This window comes from Phodopus roborovskii, unplaced genomic scaffold (genome assembly GCF_943737965.1).
Source record: "Phodopus roborovskii unplaced genomic scaffold, PHOROB, whole genome shotgun sequence".
Classification (NCBI taxonomy): domain Eukaryota; kingdom Metazoa; phylum Chordata; class Mammalia; order Rodentia; family Cricetidae; genus Phodopus; species Phodopus roborovskii.
Window position 1 is genome coordinate 14219778 of NW_026126418.1, and position 17974 is coordinate 14237751.

Sequence of the window (17974 nt, forward strand, 5' to 3'; positions counted from 1 at the left end):
GCCAGTGAGGGAACAGGAGTTTTATTCTGAGTCCTCTCATGGCAGTTTCTGTTAAGTTGTGGTTCTTAATCTGCCTGCCTGTGAATTTTGTTTGGGCCTCCGTGTGGCATAGGTTAGATCTCAGTGGAGCCTTGTGCTGGGCAAGGAAGGTGAAAAGAGAGCTTCAGGTCTGGTCCTTAGCAATGCCATGGTTTACAGCTGAGGGGGCTGAGAAGGCTCACCAGGCCAGAGGCAATGAGTCTTAACAGTGCCTGCTGCACAGGCTCCTATCAGGTACTTGCCTGGCAGTGAGTGGGAAACCACGAGGCGACATCGCAATGGAGAATCCAACACCTCAGTCCTGCAGTCACACCCAAGGGTGGTGGTGACATCGAGAAAGCTCCCCAGAAATAAATGCCAGTCCGGCGTGCCACCCTGGCCCTTCTACAGCAATCTCCTAAATTCAAACACGGAGCGAGCTTGGGGAGGAGGCTAGGAATGCAGGGACAATCGGGAAAGCACGACTCCAGAGACCAAGCACTAGGACCTGGTGACAGAGCAGCAGTGTGGAGGCAAGGGCCAGGTTAGCCCCTAGACCGTCAGTACCGCGGCGGCAATAGCGGCGACAGGAGACCGAGGGGCGGAGGCTAGGGCGGAGGGAGCGGGAGGGCGGGCCGGAGGGTGGCGGGAGGTGTGGCCGGCGGCGGTGGCGGGCGAGCGGCTGCAGCTGCCTCTGGCGTCTCAGGGGCTGCAGGCTGCCGGAGGACGCTGCGTTGAGCTATTCCGAAGACCAGCCGCGCCAGGCCTCCCGGCCCCGGCCCCCAGCGGGCGTCGCCGCTCCTTGTTGCTTTGACGCCTAGCCCAGCGCCGCCGTACAGAATTGCCGGCTTCCCGCAAGTTAAGAGCGCACTCTGCGCCCGGGGAAACTTTCCCCCGCGGCCCGGCCTCTGCCAGGTAGGACTCGACCACTGCGCCCCTATGTACCTACTGGCGCAGGGACATTGCGCGCTCCAGGGGAGATCTCAGACCATTGTGGGTCCCAGGACTCTCAGGGAATCGACCACTAAGTTCTGCTGAGACTCCCCCCCCCCGGGGGCGGGGACAGCGCCTCCTCGTGTGACCCCGAGCACGCCCGGGTTCGCGGACTTTGCCCAGGTCAGGTGTAGCCATTCTGCGCCCGCAGATCCTGGGGGCTTAGGTGACAACAGGCGGCAGGTGGGACTCTCGGGTCCGGAGTGTCGGCTGGGGATGGACAGGGAGGAAAGGAGTGCGTCCCGGTGACCCTGAGCTCGGACAGGTCTCGACGGGAGACCTGGAACCCGGCTTGGGCGCGGCGGATTGTCGGGCGTGCTGGGGCACCAAGCGCGCGTCGCCTTAGTGGGACCCTGGTGGCCGGCCAGGAGAGCGCGCCTGGATTTGCTTCCGCACCCAGGCTATCATTCCCTGCGTGGTAAGGTGTGCACTGGGTGGATGCGGAGACCTAGGAGGCTGCCTGGCGGGTCCTGGGCGAGTGTGGGGTGTGGTGGCCGCGGGTTCCCAGTGTGGCTGGCCGCGGTGGGCGCGCGCGGGATCAGGGTCCTGCTTGCGCTGGGAGAGTTGCCTCGCTAGGGGGAGCACTTCCTTGGCCCGATCGGTTTCCCAGACTAGCCCAGGATCTTCACAGAGACTGCAAATGCAGCTCCACAGATGTTACCACTGCAATGCTCGCGGGGTCTGTCTGGAGGAGTGCCCCACCTTGCCCCAGCTAATCGGGTGGAGGGACCCGCTATGAGACTGGGGTGCCTCGGCAATGGCCAGATGGATGGTTTTTCATGGGCTGCTGGCAAGGATGAGTGAACAATTTAACCCCAGAAAAACAAAAACAAAAGAAACTTTACATGGACAGCAAGCTGGCATGGAAACAATGGGACACAACTGGTTGGGGTTTACTTGAAGTTATTGAAAGGCAACTCTTTTTGTCAAAGTGGCTCCCTTTGTCCTGGTCCTGGTAGATCTCTGGGCGTGGTGGGCAGGAGTCATCCTTTTTCTGGGCACAGGTACATTGATTGGGTGGGTGATTGGGGTTCTGTAGGAATTTCTATAGTTCCATCAAAAGGGTCACACTCCCCAGCCATCATGGAGAGCACCATCTCCTAGGTCCCACACACAGTTATCTGATCATGTCCCAAGTACTGGTGATAACACGTCTTCTTTCCCATACTCTTAGGATCCTGTATTGTACCTGTATGTAGGGACATTCTGACTTCCAGAGTCTGTGAAAAGTGTTACCTTTGTTGTGTGAAGGACTGCAGGAACTCTGGGGGGACTGGTGCCTCCTCTCTCTCAATTCGTCTCTCCTCTCTGCACCCCAAGAGAGCTCACTAGAGACGGTGGCTTCAGAGTAACTGAAAGTTTTCATGTGTCTTTGCTAGGAATTTGTGCTCACCATCCCAGCTGCCCCACACACCCATGCAAAGGTGATGGAAATGGGGTGGTCCTTGAGTCCCCAAGATACAGATGTCTTCAGCGTGAGTAGAAGCTACGTGTGTTTATTGGATGCAGCTAGTGCTGGAGAAAGTTTCTGTCAGAGGGATCCAACTCCAGCCTGGAATGGCAGAGTTGAGGGGGCAAAGGCAAGTGTGGGGAAGCCCTTGTCTCTGGATTTGTCCTTAAGACATTCCAGGAGCCAGAAAACAAAAGTGTTTCATTTGTTTTGCTGTGGTGTGTGTGTGTGTGTGTGTGTGTGTGTGTGTGCATCTGTGTGTATGTGTGTGTGTGTGTGTGTGTGTTGGAAGCCTGGTAAGACAGCCCAGGTTCCAATACCCTGGGTATTAGCCTGTCTCCCACTCTAAGGCCTGCCTATTCTGGGTGTTGTCTCTCTTCTCCGTTCTTTACTCACCTCAACCCCAACACTGAAGAGCACACAGGCTCTCTGCCCTCTGGGGCTGCTCATGTCTCTACTCTTGTTCCATGGACTCCAGGTAGGTCCCCAGTCTCTGACTTTGCAGTAATCCAAGCCTGGGCCCATTTCTTCGTCTTTTCTGTCCCCAAGACCAAAATGCCAATCGATTATTGAAGCTCCAAGAAGTTGAGCTATGAGCTTGCACTTAGGACATCTTGGTGTAGCTATACCTGGAAATCGCTTCCTACTTACTAAATGACCATTTGGTGCTCTGGGCTTGGGGATGGTTGGATTTGAAGTCAAGGGATTAGGGGGGATTTGTGGGAGGGGCTAGTAGAGGGAAAGAACAGATTTTAAATTCAACCAGCCAGTTTATCAGTGAGGCCTTGAGTGAACCCCTTTCCCCATGACCCTGCTTCCCTGTCTGGAATAGCTGTGGAGATGGAGGGGCCTTGGGAATCCAGGGAAGCCTTTTGGTGATCTGGACAGCCATGCTGGATGCTGCCTCTAGTCCAGCAGGGTGTTCTTCTCCAGGTTGTTTGGCCTCCTCTTGCTGGCCTCTGGTACTAGAACCCAGTGGATTTGTACCCAGGGGTGGTCTTTCAGCTTGTGTGGACCAATGTCACACACTGGTGGTTGGGGGCAGTCTGGGAGCAGAGAGAGGGTAATGTTGTGACCCATCGCTGCTAGGAGTGTCACAGCAGCCAATGCAGATGTCTTTCTCTGGATACCTATCCAGCCCAGGTTCCCTGGGAAAAGCTGGGGCCTGAGACTGGACTACATGTTTAAACAGCCCCTTCCTTTCCAGAGGGCTGCTCTTCTGGCTCATTTCATCGGCCACTGAGAAGGGAAATCAGGAACATTTGTGTGAGCCCAGCTGGGACCCCACAAAGAGAGCTCAGAATCCAGCACTTGGTCCAAGAAATGATGATGCCAACTGATCAGTGGCTCTGCAACCTGATACTCTCAGGCAAACATGCCAGCTTGGGTTCCTCCTGCTCTGAAGGCTGGCACCTTGGAGTAAACTCAGTGTTCCAGCAGATGAGTGGGACAATCACAAGTGCTTTTTTTTTTTTTTTTTTTAAGGAAAGACAGATTGAGATGAGATGGTGAGTCCCAAGTCTGCAGCTCACACAGCCAGGCTTTCAGTGGGGGAGGGGTGGGGGAGTGGGGGGGGGTCCTTGATTATTCTGCTCTCTCAAGCCTAGACTTCTGGGTCAGACATAAGCAGGAACAGATTCATGAGTGAGTTTTGTGTGCACACCCAGAGATTAGTTGCAGTAGAGTAGATAACCCAGAGAACCAGGAATTAGGAATCCTGATCTGTCATAGTTGAGGCTGTGTGGCCTCAACTAAGTCACTGCCCTTTCTGAGCCTCAGGCTCTCTATTTGTTTAGAAAAATCACTGCATGGTGATAAGAGTACCTGGGCTTAAATGCTGTCCATTCTGCCTGTCAATCATGTGACTTTAGGTTACTCAACTGGTGTCTTCTATTTTCTATAAAGTGGAAATAGCAATGCCTCCCATCATCAGACTTTAGTTGATCCCCAGTGAGATAATCCTAGTAAAATACTTTGTCCTGTAGCTAGCACACAGCAAACACTGTTATCTTCCCATTGTAGTTTAGGGAAGGAAGACAATGGGAATAGGTTGGTTGTTCAGTTGTTTTCTCTCCTTCTTACCTCACTGGGGCAATATATTTCTTGGTGGTTATTTTTATACTAGCCCTGTCCCTGTTGCAGGCTATAGCCAATGTAGTGTCTAATCCCTTGGCCATTATCTGCCATTCTTGCCCCCTCCACTCTGCTTCCTATCCTAACTGGGTAACCAACACTGCCCGTGCTGATGAGAAACTGGCCTGATGAACAGTTTCCAAAATCACCCCAACCATGGGCTCTTCTAAAACCCTTTGAGCTTTCAGATAAATGCTTTTGGGCTCTGTGGGTTGCGTTTTCCCCAGCTGACCCTGAGTCCCTTTTTGGATGGGGGCTGGGCCAGGTCTGAAATCTGCAAAATGGGGCTATGTTCACTGACCTGTCTAGGGAAGCTTCCTCAGGCTGCTCGAGTTGGGGGGGGCAGTCCAGGGCACACCTATGGCTCTTCCCCAGAAAGGCTGTTGCTCTAGGTGATCTTGACAGAGGTATAGACACTGTGAGACTGTTCCTATGAGTCAGGGCTAGACTATATCCTGTCCTTGTCTCTTAACTAGAGGCTTTAGCTATTGTTCCCATTTTACAGGTGGGAGAATATGGCTCTGAAAAAAATGGAGTCAGAAGTGAGGCTGGGATTTGAGATTAGCTCAGCTTGGCTCTTCATCCTCTGTGCAGTCACTGGGTGGTGCTGCTCCCTGTGACCCCCAGAGCCCCAGTAAGGATCTTTGAAATTAAGTCATACAATACCCCTATCCCTACACACATATGCTTTTAACCATTCTTGCTCAGGGTGCCTACTGAGAATCCCTCCTTTTCATCTTGCATATATCCCTTAGCCACCTTAGGGACAGGTGGGTTAAAAAGTTTGGGGACATGGTTGCTCATGGGAGGGGAACAGTCTAAGGAAGCAACAAAGGGCTGTGACAGGAAGAGGAGCGTTGCTGGCCTGGGTCTGCAATTGTCTTGTTGTTGTGGTGTGACCTCTAATTCCTTATCTGTGAGAATCAGGATGATGACATTTGTGTTCTGTTAAGCTGAGTGACACTAGCTGCTGCAGCTCAACACCAAATCTCCATGCCTGATACTTTAGACCCCTACTTGCTCATCTGCTTGGCCTGGCCTCCATCTCTGCTTTTTATGGTACTTGGGATGGTGACCCTGGCGTGTATATGGCTCTTCTGAACCATGCAGGTAGCACTAAGTCACTACAGAAGGAGAAGAGGATGGTAGGAATGCCAGCAGACACTCCATGTTTCAGCAGGAGATGGTATATACCACTCAGCTCTGGTACATTGGCCAGATCTGTCACCTGGTCCTAACCAGCCACAAGGGCATCTAGACCCACAAGGAAACTCCAGCTTGGCATTGGCATTAGCAGAAGAGTGCTGAGATGAACATTCAAGCCTCCGTGGGATGACTGGGTCGCCAGCCCTTCAAATGTTAGGCTTATCCTTAACTGACCCTGATTGGACACAGTCTGCACATGAGGATGCTTTTTCCCAGGTGATCATATTGGGGCTGTGACACACTGCAGTGTGATGGGGCCAAAGGGGCTGACAAGCGGCACATGGCAAACACACTCAGCCATCTCTTGACTTTCCACCCAGTGCTCTATGGCCTCCTTTGGCTTGCTGGAACTTACTGCTTTGAGAACTTTCCAGAACCTTCTCCAAGTTCTTCTAGTAGCCACTTCTGTTCCTGTCTCTTCCCATGCCCTCACAGGGTAACTCTCTTGTGTTCGTCTCTATGGGAGTGGGAAGTTAGGGAGACTAGGGTGCTGGACTAATCTGGAAATCCAGGGAGAAAGGCCAGGGGTGTGAAGGGAATCTCTTGAGATATACAGTGTGTGCTAGAGTGTGGGCGAGAGGATGGGGGCAGCTCCAGCAGAACAGCTAGATACCATCCAACACAGAGACAGACACCCAACACAGGAACAGACACCGGCTAATGGTGAAATGTTCCAGATCCTGCCCCTCAGGACTGGGCTCTCTTGAACTCACAGAGCTTCGGTTTGGAGTGGGGAGACAGATTTGGAGTTAACTACCACTTTCATGGGTCCTGGGCCCAGATACTGCTAGGAATGGCTCCCTGCCACCCACCCCGCCCCCACATGGCCATCTCTGCTGTTGGGACAGATTGCTTTCAGGCTGGCCAAGTGTGTACAGCCTCCTGGGGAGCAGGCTGGGCCACCTGCTTCCTGACATTCAGGGACCCTGCCAGTGGAGCAGGCTCTGCTTGTGGCCATGGCTCCAAGCAGGTTTAACAGGCACCCAAGGGAATGATGGGAATTATGCTGAGTCGTTGGCTCTGGCTCTGGCTCAAACAGAATGCCCCTGGGGACCCCACACGAAGTGACGGAGGGCTTGCTGCAAGGAGCAGAAGAAAGGCCATCTCTTAGGGGCTACAACCCAGGGAGTCAAGAGGCTCGAATACCCAGATCCCTCCCAGATGCAAGAATCAGAGGAGGCAACTTGTCATAGGGGTTAAGGAAAGGCATGTCTAAACACAACCACCTGGTTGTATTCAAGTGCCTAGCCAGCCTGGCAACCATGACTGACATTTGTCCTTTAGCAAATCCCTTAACTTGTAGTGGCATCTGACACTCTCTTCTACACTTGGCATTCACTCACTCACCCTGTATCATCCTGCTAACAGCAGATCACCAATCGAGGATTTGAGGGCCAGTCAGTCCTTTATGCATGAAAAAGAAGTGAGTTCCCCCTCACAGGCTGCTGAGACCCAGTCCTTTTGGGACCCTGTAAGCAACTGTATAAAAGGCACTTCAGTCATTCTGTATAAACTGTATAAAACACAATTCAGTCATTCCACCTGGCAGGGGAAGCTCACTTGTTAGTGTCATAAAAAGGATGCTCCCAGACTTTCCAGCTTCTGGATACTTCCAGCCTGCCTACAGGTGAGTACTCAAGGGAAGGACTACCAGAGAGAGCAGCACCTTCCAGCAAAGCTCTAGGAACCCTTGCTGTACCTCAGGAGCAGGCAGGGTGAGGCTAGGGAGTGGATTGGAAGCACAGGTCACTTCCCTCAGGTAGAGGCATTGATTGTGATGGATTCAGTCAGCTGCACACATGGCCACAGTCATTCTTTCCCTGACAAGGGACTGAAGCGCCTGTATTCTTTAGCAAATGGCCAGCCCATAGGACTTCTGCCTCTCATGGTTTCCTGGCCTTCTCTAGCCCAAGCCACCTTGGTCCCCATAAACATCATCTTGGCTTTTCCATCTCATGGGATCCAATAGCCTGGGCTTGGCACAGTTATGACAAGTCTCCAGGCCCCTCCCAAGGTCTTTGTGACCATAACAGCAACAGGTGAAGGTGGAGATCATTTCCACTGTCCTCCAGACCATCTGGTTGCTCTTCAAAGGACTTTTTGCTGTTGTTTGATGCTTCTTTCCAGAGGTTTCTTGCTGAGAAAGCTGGCTGCTGAGCCAAGATGAGCAGTGGCCTCTGAGGCGTTGCCAACCTACTTTGCAAGAGAGTGTCTGGCCAGGTGAAGGTTGGTTGGTGCTGCAGATGGGCCCAGCTTTCTGGGGGCTTAGGGACCTCCTCTATTTTGTGTCTAAATCTTGTAACATGAAGGAGGCCAGCTCTGAGCCTGGGGTCCCTAGTAGGCCTAGGAATATAGCATCATAACAAAGTGAAGAGTTAGACTGTAGCTCACACTTAGCCTGCAAATGGCTGCCCCCCACTAATTGCTATAGAGAGCACTGGACAAGTTCTGTTTCAGAACCAAGTCTTGGTTCTGCTTTTGTTTGACTCTGACAAACTCTTGAATACATTGTGGGCATTTGTGTGTGTGTGTGTGTGTGTGTGTGTGTGTGTGTGTATGTGTGTGTCTGTGTGTAGGCCTTGGTGAAGGTTCTCTTTGGAAAATAGTAACAGTGGTAACAATATCATTAAACCAAGTTGTACATGTGTTCACACATATCTTTGGGTAAGCAACATATGGATTCCTATGAAGTACTTTTAGAAGGAAGTGTTCTGAAAGCTGATGGAATGTTCCCCTGTATTCCAATGGGGCTGGGAGAAACAGGAAGAGTCCAGCTTTGCAGTCCCATGGGTCAGGATCAAACTCTAATCCTGGTTAGTTCTGTGACTGTGGGTGAGTTATCACATCCTCAGGTTAGGGGGAGGCCAGTAAGACAAAATCAAGTACACTCTTCCTCACAGAAACAGTACTCTTGCCAAGGGCCCACTGGGCCCACATACTATATCCTATGGTGCCCAGCAGTCTCCTTACAGTGGGGTTTTACACCAGCTTTGCAGAATGGAGACCTAAGGTGCAGAAGTTATGGCGTTTTCTAGATGGTCCAGAAAGGGGCATGAGAAATGAGGCTTGTCTGAAGCCCTATAAACTCAGCCCTGTTCCATGTAAGGTATTATGGTTTGATTGAAGAGTCTCCCACAAGCTGTAGTGAATGCTTGTTACCTAATAGTGGCACTATGTTTTGGACACTGTGGGGCATTTAAGGGCTGGGGCCTGGCTAGTGCAAGAAGGTTGCTAGGGGTGGGACTTTGGAGGTTACTCTCAGCCCGGCTCCTGTTGCCTTTTCTCTTGTAGCCACCACACATCACAGCAGCAGTGAACTGAGTCGCTCTTTCATGCCCTCCCCACCGCCATGACCACACACTGGAGGTCTTTGAAAGCACAAGTCAAGTAAACTTACCTTCCTGGCGTGTGTCTCCGTTGTGTATTTTGGACACTGTGACACGAAGGACCTAATGTATAAGGGGACAGTTGACTGGGTCTGTTGATGCGTGGTGGCTGCCTCCTGCAGGTTCTCCCTTCTGCCCACTGTGTGTACTGAGGACTTGAGTCTGAGGGTGGCGATAGCACCAGTCACCTATGCACAGTGTCCTTCCTGCCCTCACAGACACTTCAGCCTGCTCTAGGTCCTTGTCTCCAGCTAGGTGGGGACCCTGCCTAAGCTTCTGCCCAGTTGAGACCCCCAGACCCCATCCTCAGAGCCACCCCGAGAACACAGAGGGCTTCTGTACCACGTGTGTAACAGGGCCTGGGCATGGCTGGTATGGCAATCCCTGCAGCGCTGACCTTCACCCCTTCTGGTTTCACAGACCTTCACGTTGCTGTGGCTCTTTCTCAGGTGTTCTGACTGAGGACACTGATAGTCAAGCAGGCTTTGCTGCTCAGCTACCCCTTTTTTTCTGGCAGAGAGATGCTTCTTCTTGCCCTTTTCTTCCTAGCCCTGCCTGGTCCCTTGAGTCTATTACCCTTGGCTCCCTGGAGGGGGGGTCTTACAAGGCAGGCCCTCTCAGTGACTGGCCATCTGCCTCAGGCACATCTGGAGTCTCCCCTCCTGTTGATTACCAGGCTGTCAGCAGCAGCAGCAGCAACTTGCTTTCTCTAAAAACCAGGAACTGGTGATGCATGTCTAGGTACTTTGTTATGTATTTCTTCCCTGAGCCTGTGCTTTGGGGCAATAGTAAGAGACTGCTTCCTATCACTGTGATGAAGACCATGACCCAATGTAAGCTCGGGGAAGAAGGGGTTTATTTGGCTTACACTTCCACATCACAGCCCATCTTTAAGGAAAGTCAGGGCAGGAACTGGAGCAGAGACCATGGAGGAAGACTGCTTTCTGACCAGGCTCATGTTTAGTTACCTTTCTTATACCTCCCAGGACCACCTGCCTGGGGTGGCACTGCCCATCTCTTACATGGGTCTTACTCGAAATAACATCCCATTTTCCATGGACCATCATGAGGAAGTTTTCTGAGTTGAGGTTCTTCTTTCCTAGTTTGTATTAAGTTGACAAAAGACTAACCAGCAAAGGCTGTATCCTAAATAAGGGCACTTGAAGGTGGAGGGTGATGTTGGGAACAGCAGGGGTAGGCCACACCTTCCCTGCTAGTTTCTGGTAATTATAAGAGCCTGTGGTGTGGTTACATGCTGTCTCTGGCTGGTGTGAGCCTAAACTAAGTCCTGCTACTTGCTTCAGTGATAGTGACAAAGCAGGTGGCATGGCTGGAAGGACTGAGTAGCTGAGGGTGGGACACTGCTGAGCATGAACGGACAGCGATGCTCAGTCTCCAGTCCTTTGACACAGAGCTGCCATGCCCCAGTACTGTGTCTGTCATCCCAGCCCAGGGGCAGCAGGAAAGTCCCACAAGCTCTACTTTCTCAGCGGTCCTGCCAGTCCTCCTGGTGGTCATGCAGGTCAGCACTTCCCTCTTCCCCACAACTCAGTAGAAGACTTTGGGTTGGGAGCACCTACCAACTCTAAAGGGTGGATGCTTTCCATTGCAACTCAATTGCAGGGCCCGGGGATCAGCTTCAGAAAGGCAGACTTGCAGATGTTAGGAGATTTTAGGTATTTTTGTTGTTGTTGTTATTGTTTGTTTTCCTTGTTTGATCTCTACTGTGAATGAGGGGGGAAGGGAGGATGTGAGAAGGAGCGTCTGGCCTGTCTGAGGGAAGAAAATGAGATAGCTTGGGTTTCATTTGCAGCCGGACGCACTGTGAGCTTGCCTGCAAAGCTTAATAAAGACAGGAAGCCTGAGACAACAGAGGTCTCCTGGGCTGCACAGAAATACCTCTGCACAGCCTCCTCAGCTGGGCTGCCTCCTCCTCAGGCTTGTGTGTATTAGCACCTCGCAAAAGGGCAATTTTCAGCGATGTTGGATTCCCAATCTCGGCAGCATTAGTGCAAATCTCTTTCTTAAAGCCCAGGATCAGCAGGAGAAGGAGGTGGGTTTGCTCTGAGCCTGGCCCTGTCTGCTCAGAGAGCCCAATCACCAGCCAGCCTGGGCTGACACTTGCTATTTACTGCTTAGCAGGGAAGAAGTTAGCTGCCTGATTAGGTAGAGTGAAATGAGGCTAGCAGCCTAGCTGTGACTTTACCAGGGGTTCCTAATTGACCAGGAGAAAACTCTGTGGAGTGGGGAGACACAGCCTGGATTAGAAGTTGTTGTGTGGTATCAATCAAGTTCTAGCTTTACTACAGCCTCTCTGGGTGACCTTAGACCAGGCACTAGACCCCTCTGGACCTGTTTGTCGTCTGTAAAAATCTGGGGGTGGGAGAATGAACCAAAACCAAACAAATAGTAACAAAACAAAACTATACCAAAGCATGAAAAAAACAAAAATGGTGGGATCAGGCTAGGCTCTGTTCTTTCTCTGTTTCTTTGATAATCCCCCAGAGTTCAGGAAGTCTGATCTACTGAGAGGGATCAATTTGGAGACCAACGCTGATCAGCAGGAGCAGCATGCTGTAATAGTAACTGGTGGACATCTTTATATTTGATCTCAAATGCCAGTGCTGATTGATTAGTAGGGTCTGCCTTGAGCCCTATGATGGGTGGATGGGGCTGTTTTATCCAGGCGCAGCAGGAAGGAGTGCCAAGATCAATTATTGATGTCTGGCAATATTAGAAGAAGAACACAAATTGACAGAACCATGAAAGCTCTGGCTACAGCCCAGGGACTGAAGAATCTGTCACTAGTTATGTGACCATGGGACCTAGGGCCTGAATTCATCTAGAATCCACAAAAAATCATCCAGACATCTTCCTTGCCCGGAGGTCGGGGTAGTGCTCCAGATTTGGACTGGTGCCTTGCTGGACATTAGAATGTTGAAGAGTCTGCTTGGGTGATCTGAATGCAATTCACCCGAGCAGAGCAGCCAGCAGCCTTTTGAGGCTTTGGTTCACTCGTCAGTACGTAGTGCTGTGTTAGACCTTGCTTCCTGGTACTATATGGCTCTGTGAGGCACCATGGAGGATAATCAGTCCAGCGGAAAAAGTAAATGAAGCATGCTGGCAAAGGATGAGGAACTGTGATCTGTAGTCAAGATGCCTGGATGTTTTTTTTAGAATAGAAAACTGATTCTGCATGTATGTGGTAGGTATGGCGGTTTGTATGAGAATGACCCCAGTAGGCTCCTGTGTGTGAATAATTGGTCCCCAGTTGATGGAACTGTTTGGGAAGGATTAGAAGGCATGGAGTTGTTGGAGGTGTGTCACTGGGGCAGGCTTGAGGTTTCAAAAGCCTTGTGCCACTCTCAGCCTGCTCTGTTCCTGTTCGTGGATCAGGATGTGAGCTCTCAGCTCCGGCATCTGGTGCCTGCTGCTATGCTCCCCATCATGCTGGTCACGGACTCCTATTCGTTTAGAACTTTAAGCCCCAAAGAAACTCTTCCTTATGTAGGTTTCTATAGTCATGGTGTTTTATCAAAGAATAGAAAAGTAAGATCGGGGGCTGTGAACTAAAACTCAGGCATATGTGCCCTGTGAGCACATGTGTATGCTCTTTGATGGACAGCTGTGAAAATGGCTTGCTCGGCTTGGTGAACTCAGGAACTCAGGCAGGAACCCAAGCAGGTGCATCTCCTCAGGTCATCCTCATTAGCCTTGTTTTCTTTCTAAGAGAGGTCTCCTGTATCTCTTTGGGTCCTTGATTTTAATCACCTAGAGATATATCTTTAATGTTGACCCTTTTTTAACAGCTGACATTTCTGAGTCCATCTTTCTCCTTTCTTCCTTGTGATTAAAGTGGAAGACTGTGAGTGTCCACTGAGAAGTAGAGAAAATGGAACTTTTCTTGAGGTGCTTTTGAGACACAGCATTTACCCAAATAATTTTGCCTGAGCTCACAGGAATTTGCAAACCATGGAAAATATATTTGCCTAACTAACGAACTAACTACTAACTAACTAACTAACTAACTAACTAACAAAAGGAAGAAAGAAAGAAAGAATGAATGAATTTGTGGTCAGTAAAATGTCACATATGAACTGATTCTCATGATAACTTTATTTTGGTAAGGCATCTCTTCCCACTCTCCCCTACTCGCCTTCTTTCCCAGTCCCCTTCCCTGTTTGGTTTACTACATCTTATAACTTTCTTCCCCCAAAACCTAATTTCCTCATGTATTTAGCCAGCAATGACCCACTGCATTAGGCATTTTTGTGAGAATTGCTATATTAAGAGAGTCCCTAGGGACAATAAAACATCCTGTGAAGATAAAAAGCAAGTGAAGAAAGGCCAGAGTTAGAAAACATCTAGGGCTCCAGATCCCCCTTGTTTTAAAGACAAGGAGATGTGTTTTAGAGAGGCATAGTGACTTGGCCAAAACCAGTGAGTTAGAGACACAGTCATGTCCCCTGGCGTTCCTAGGCTGGAGCCCTTTCAGCTCACTGAGACATTTGTTGGCTGAAGGCAAGCTGCCTCTTGCTCTAAGATGTAGTAGTCAACTAGTCCTTCATTGGTGGTTGGGGGTGATGATACAATTGGAGCAGGTGGGGGGGATCACCTCTGTGTGTCCACTGTCCCCATGTAATGGGAAGAGTAGAAATGGGAACCAGAGCCTGCTTGCATATGATGAAGGGACACATGTGAGTTCAATTCCAGGCTGGACCAACTTGAGCTTGGCTCTCAGCATACTCTGTGTTCTGGGTGTGGGTGGGGACACCATCTTCTGCAAGTCTGACCCTGGCAGCCCGACAGATGTGTTTATTTTTTCCTTCTCCACTTGGGAGGCAGGCATCTGTGAGAACAGGGTGAGGCAGGCTGTGGGACTGATGCCTGGGGTTCAGATGTGGCTCAGTGTCTGGACCTGGGACCTCAGGCTACCTGTGTGCTCACCCACAGTGTGAGTATTGAAGCCACCCTTCCTCAACAAAGGATACAGGCCTCAATGCCTCAGTCCATCCCATGAGGGCTTAGGAAAGTGCCTGATGGGAAAGCAAGCAGCTTATGCTGGGGTGGTGGTGGTGGCAGCACACACCTTTAATCCCAGCACTTGGGAAGCAGAGGTAGGTAGATCTCTTGTGAGTTTGAGGCCAGCCTGGCCTACAAAGCTACACAGAGAAATCCTGTCTTGAAAAACAAAACAAAACAAAACAAAATCGAGTTTACCCATTTTCTTTCTTTGATTATCAGAGCCAACTACCTAGAGATAACTGTTTGCCTGTGTTTCTTTCCATATTTCCCGTGCGCCCGCTCTCTCTGTCTCTCTCTGTCCCTCTCTCTATCTGTGTGTGTGTGTGTGTGATGTTAATTACAGTTTATGAGAGGCTATTGTTTGGAATTGAGCTCTACTAGGCCCCAGCAGGCCACCCAAAATGGAGCCAGGCAAGCTAGAATGTTCCAAATAACTAATTAAAACCTGAGGGCTAGAGAATTGGCTCAGTGGGAAAACGTACCTGCCATTAATCCCAATGACCCAGCATGATCTTCAGAATCCACATGGGGGAAGGAGAGAATTCTAAAGCTGAAGATTGCAAATGCCATGACTGACATACACACACACACTCACTCACACACACACACACACACACACACACACACACACACACACTTGATAATTTTAATAAAAACATTGACATCTTACCACTGTATTAGTAAGAGCTTATCTTCTGAGGAATCGGTCAAGAGTTGACAGCCACCTTACAAGGAGGCCACCACTGGTTGAAGTGGTAGGAAGTCCTTTCTGCCTTAACTCCTGTAGAAAAAGAGAGCTTAAAATGTTCCACCTGCCTTTTGATCCTCATTTTTACTTCTCCATTTTTTTTTTCAAAAGTTATTTTAAATTATGTGTGTGCCTGTGCCTGTGTGGGTGTGTGTGTGCCTGTGAATATAGTGTTCATGGAGGCCAAAAGAGGGCAGCAGAGCCTCTGGAGACATAATTGCAGGAGCTGTGAACGGTTTGATACTAGTGCTGGGACTCAAACTTGGTTCCTCTGCAAGAGCAGTAGAGGCTCTTCACCCCTCAGCCACCTCTCTAGCCCCTGTTACTCTGGTCTTTACTATCTGTCAAGCCTCTGGCAGTACTCAGCTAAGGGAGTGCCCAACCAGACTCAGTTCCATTCATGACCCAGTCACTGAAGAAGCCATATACTAGGTACTGTACTCTTTTCTGTGACAAAACACCCAAGAGAAGCAACTCAAGGGAAGAAAGGTTTATTTTTAGCTCATGATCTAAGAGAGTCCATCATAGCTGTGATGTTGCAGCAGCAGGAGCTTGAGGTGGATGCAGGAAGCAGAAAGAGATGGATGGATGCTGTTGTGGCTCAACTCTCCTTTCCTATCCTGTTTAGTGCCAGACCCTACACCACAGGATGATGCCACCACATAATCCTCTCTGTGTTGAACAGTCTCTGGAAACACCTTCACAGACATTCCCAGAGGCATGTTTGCTAGATTCCAAATCCAATAGGCAATGAAGATGAACCGTCATGAGCCAATTTGATTTCTGCTACTCAGAAGTCACTTCAGAGATTTTGTTGACAATTCATGTCCGTGTGTGCACATGTGTGTGTGTGTGTGTGTGTGTGTGTGTGTATACATGTGTGTCCATAAACAGACACACCACACATATAATTGAGCATGTATTGTCAGTCTAATAGAGAAAAAATTAAAAACAGACCCACATAAAATCTAGTGTGAGCACAGTCCAAAGCCAATGTGACTCAATCTGAAGGAGCCAGCAGGATGTTGGAGGCAGTTCTGAGGAAAACCAGAGGCAGTGATGGTACAGGCATCAGGGGAGGATATGAAACTGGTTAGTATCCTACACAGGGCGATAAAACTACAACCTTGGTAGTGATCTTTTTACAGGAGGAAAAAAAAGTATCTGCAAGTTCCTATGTAGCCCCACAAAGTTCATTCCTCTGGCAACCGAGCAGAGCCCTGCACTCTCTGGGTGGGCTGATAGGTGGTGGGAGGCCAGGCGTCTCCCTACCTTTCCCCATGATGCACATCTTTCTTAGCAGTCCTGGTCACAGAGACACAAGATAGCCATGCCTTTTACACAGCAGTGATGTGTTTGTTGCCATCTTGGGTTCTGGCTTTGGAGGACTGGGGAAGTAAGAGGCAAACGTGTTTTATCAGCTTGGCTTGAGGAAGAGCCAGGAAGCTTCGTCCAGAGATGTGAGCAACTGATAAGCACAGCCTGATGGGGGAGGTCTCCTTTCAGAGTGCCCTGTCCTCCCACAGCCCCCAGCAGACTTGCTGAGGTCACCCACTGTTTCATTGTGTTGTTCCCTTTTCCTGTCTCCCATCTCAGCTGGGCCAAGTTTCTGGGGCTCCAAGGTTTGTGGAGCTGAAGTTCCTCCCTGAGCCTCTCATCCCAGGTGGCTAATATTCTGGCACACAGTGGTTCAGGCAAAGGCGCTGGGGTAAAGTGGCCAGCCTTTGCCATGGTAAACAGATGAGCCAAGCTGTTGGAGACAGGCAAGGGTTCCTCTGAGGAACTTGGCCTTTTTGCCTGTGAGTACAGACACTTCCAGCCCTCATTCCTGATTCTGTCATTTAGATGTGGAGGGCTGGACATATTCCACATTTAAAAAAAAAAAAAAACGGCCTTGGCTCTTCTCTTTTAGGATGAAACTACGCTCTCTGGGTTTCTAACTTTTTTTTTTTTTTCTCAATCAAGGCCTTAAAAGGGGTAAAAGTTGCTGGCCATCTTCAGCTGGGAAGGGAGCAGCAAAGGGCTGCTATGCACTATGAATTTTAAAGCCCTGTAGCTTCATGTGTTGGGAGACCCTATCAAAATGCTAATAGCCCTGTGTTCCTACCTCCTGCAGCCCCTACTGCATTCGAGAATATTTATGTGGAAGCAGGGAAGAATTACAAAGAGTTGAGGTGCAGTTTGCCTGGCCTCCACCACAGCCCTGTGGGTTATAAAGTCTGAATTAATAGCCCCAGCTGCAAAGAAAAGCTGTGGTTTGCCACAGGCTGGGCTCTTCCCTCAGTGGCAGGTTCAAGTTCTCAGCTTCCAGTTTCCTTTCTAGCGGCGGGGTGGCCACTTTAAAATATCTCTATTACCACCATGTGGCTTTTTAAATACTGCTTCTCTGGGAGGCAAAATAGCTGAAGACATGTAGTTTGCAGATTTAAAGCTACACATCGAAACCATGTGACATGACATTCAAGGTCTATAATGTGTGGAGACAACTCACACCAAAGCCAACACCACAGCAGAGATGGCTTTGTTCTAGACTCCTGTGCCAGAGCATGGGAGGTTCCAGAAGGCATTGAGACTCTAGATATATTTACTTAGGCAGCATAGTGGCATGGGAGCAGTTGCCTTTGGATAGGGCCTTGGACCCTCTTGCTCCTCCCTTTCTTGTGTAGGAACACCCACCTTTTGCTGGAAGCTGTGTGAAAGCCCACATTTTCCACAGGTTTCTTCAAGCACATGGCTCTATAGAAAGACTGTGGGTCTTAGGACAAAGGGTCACATATTCTAGGCTCCATCTCTATGGAAAAGTCCCTGAAGCTACCAAGGCTTGTAGATCCCTCTGGTATCAAATGCCCAGCAAGTCTGCAATCAGTGGCAGCCAACAGAGTTAGGATGTCAGGATCCCCACCCTTTCTCAATGAGACCTTACCAGAATTCATTTGCACAGGTGTGCTGTGGCTCCCATCACCTCTGCCTATAAAATGGGAATGTTGCTCATGTTTCCCTTGCAGCTGGGGGAAT

General features: G+C 49.9%; 1 protein-coding gene across 1 annotated transcript in view; it reads left to right on the forward strand.

The window, feature by feature from the left end:
* The first annotated feature begins 786 nt into the window (after positions 1-786).
* Tspan18 (tetraspanin 18) overlaps positions 787-17974 on the forward strand; it is a 128936-nt gene continuing 111748 nt past the window's right edge. Inside the window, exon 1 of the mRNA XM_051184156.1 lies at positions 787-933. The gene's annotated coding sequence lies outside the window, so the exon portion shown is untranslated. The remainder of the gene's footprint in view (positions 934-17974) is intronic.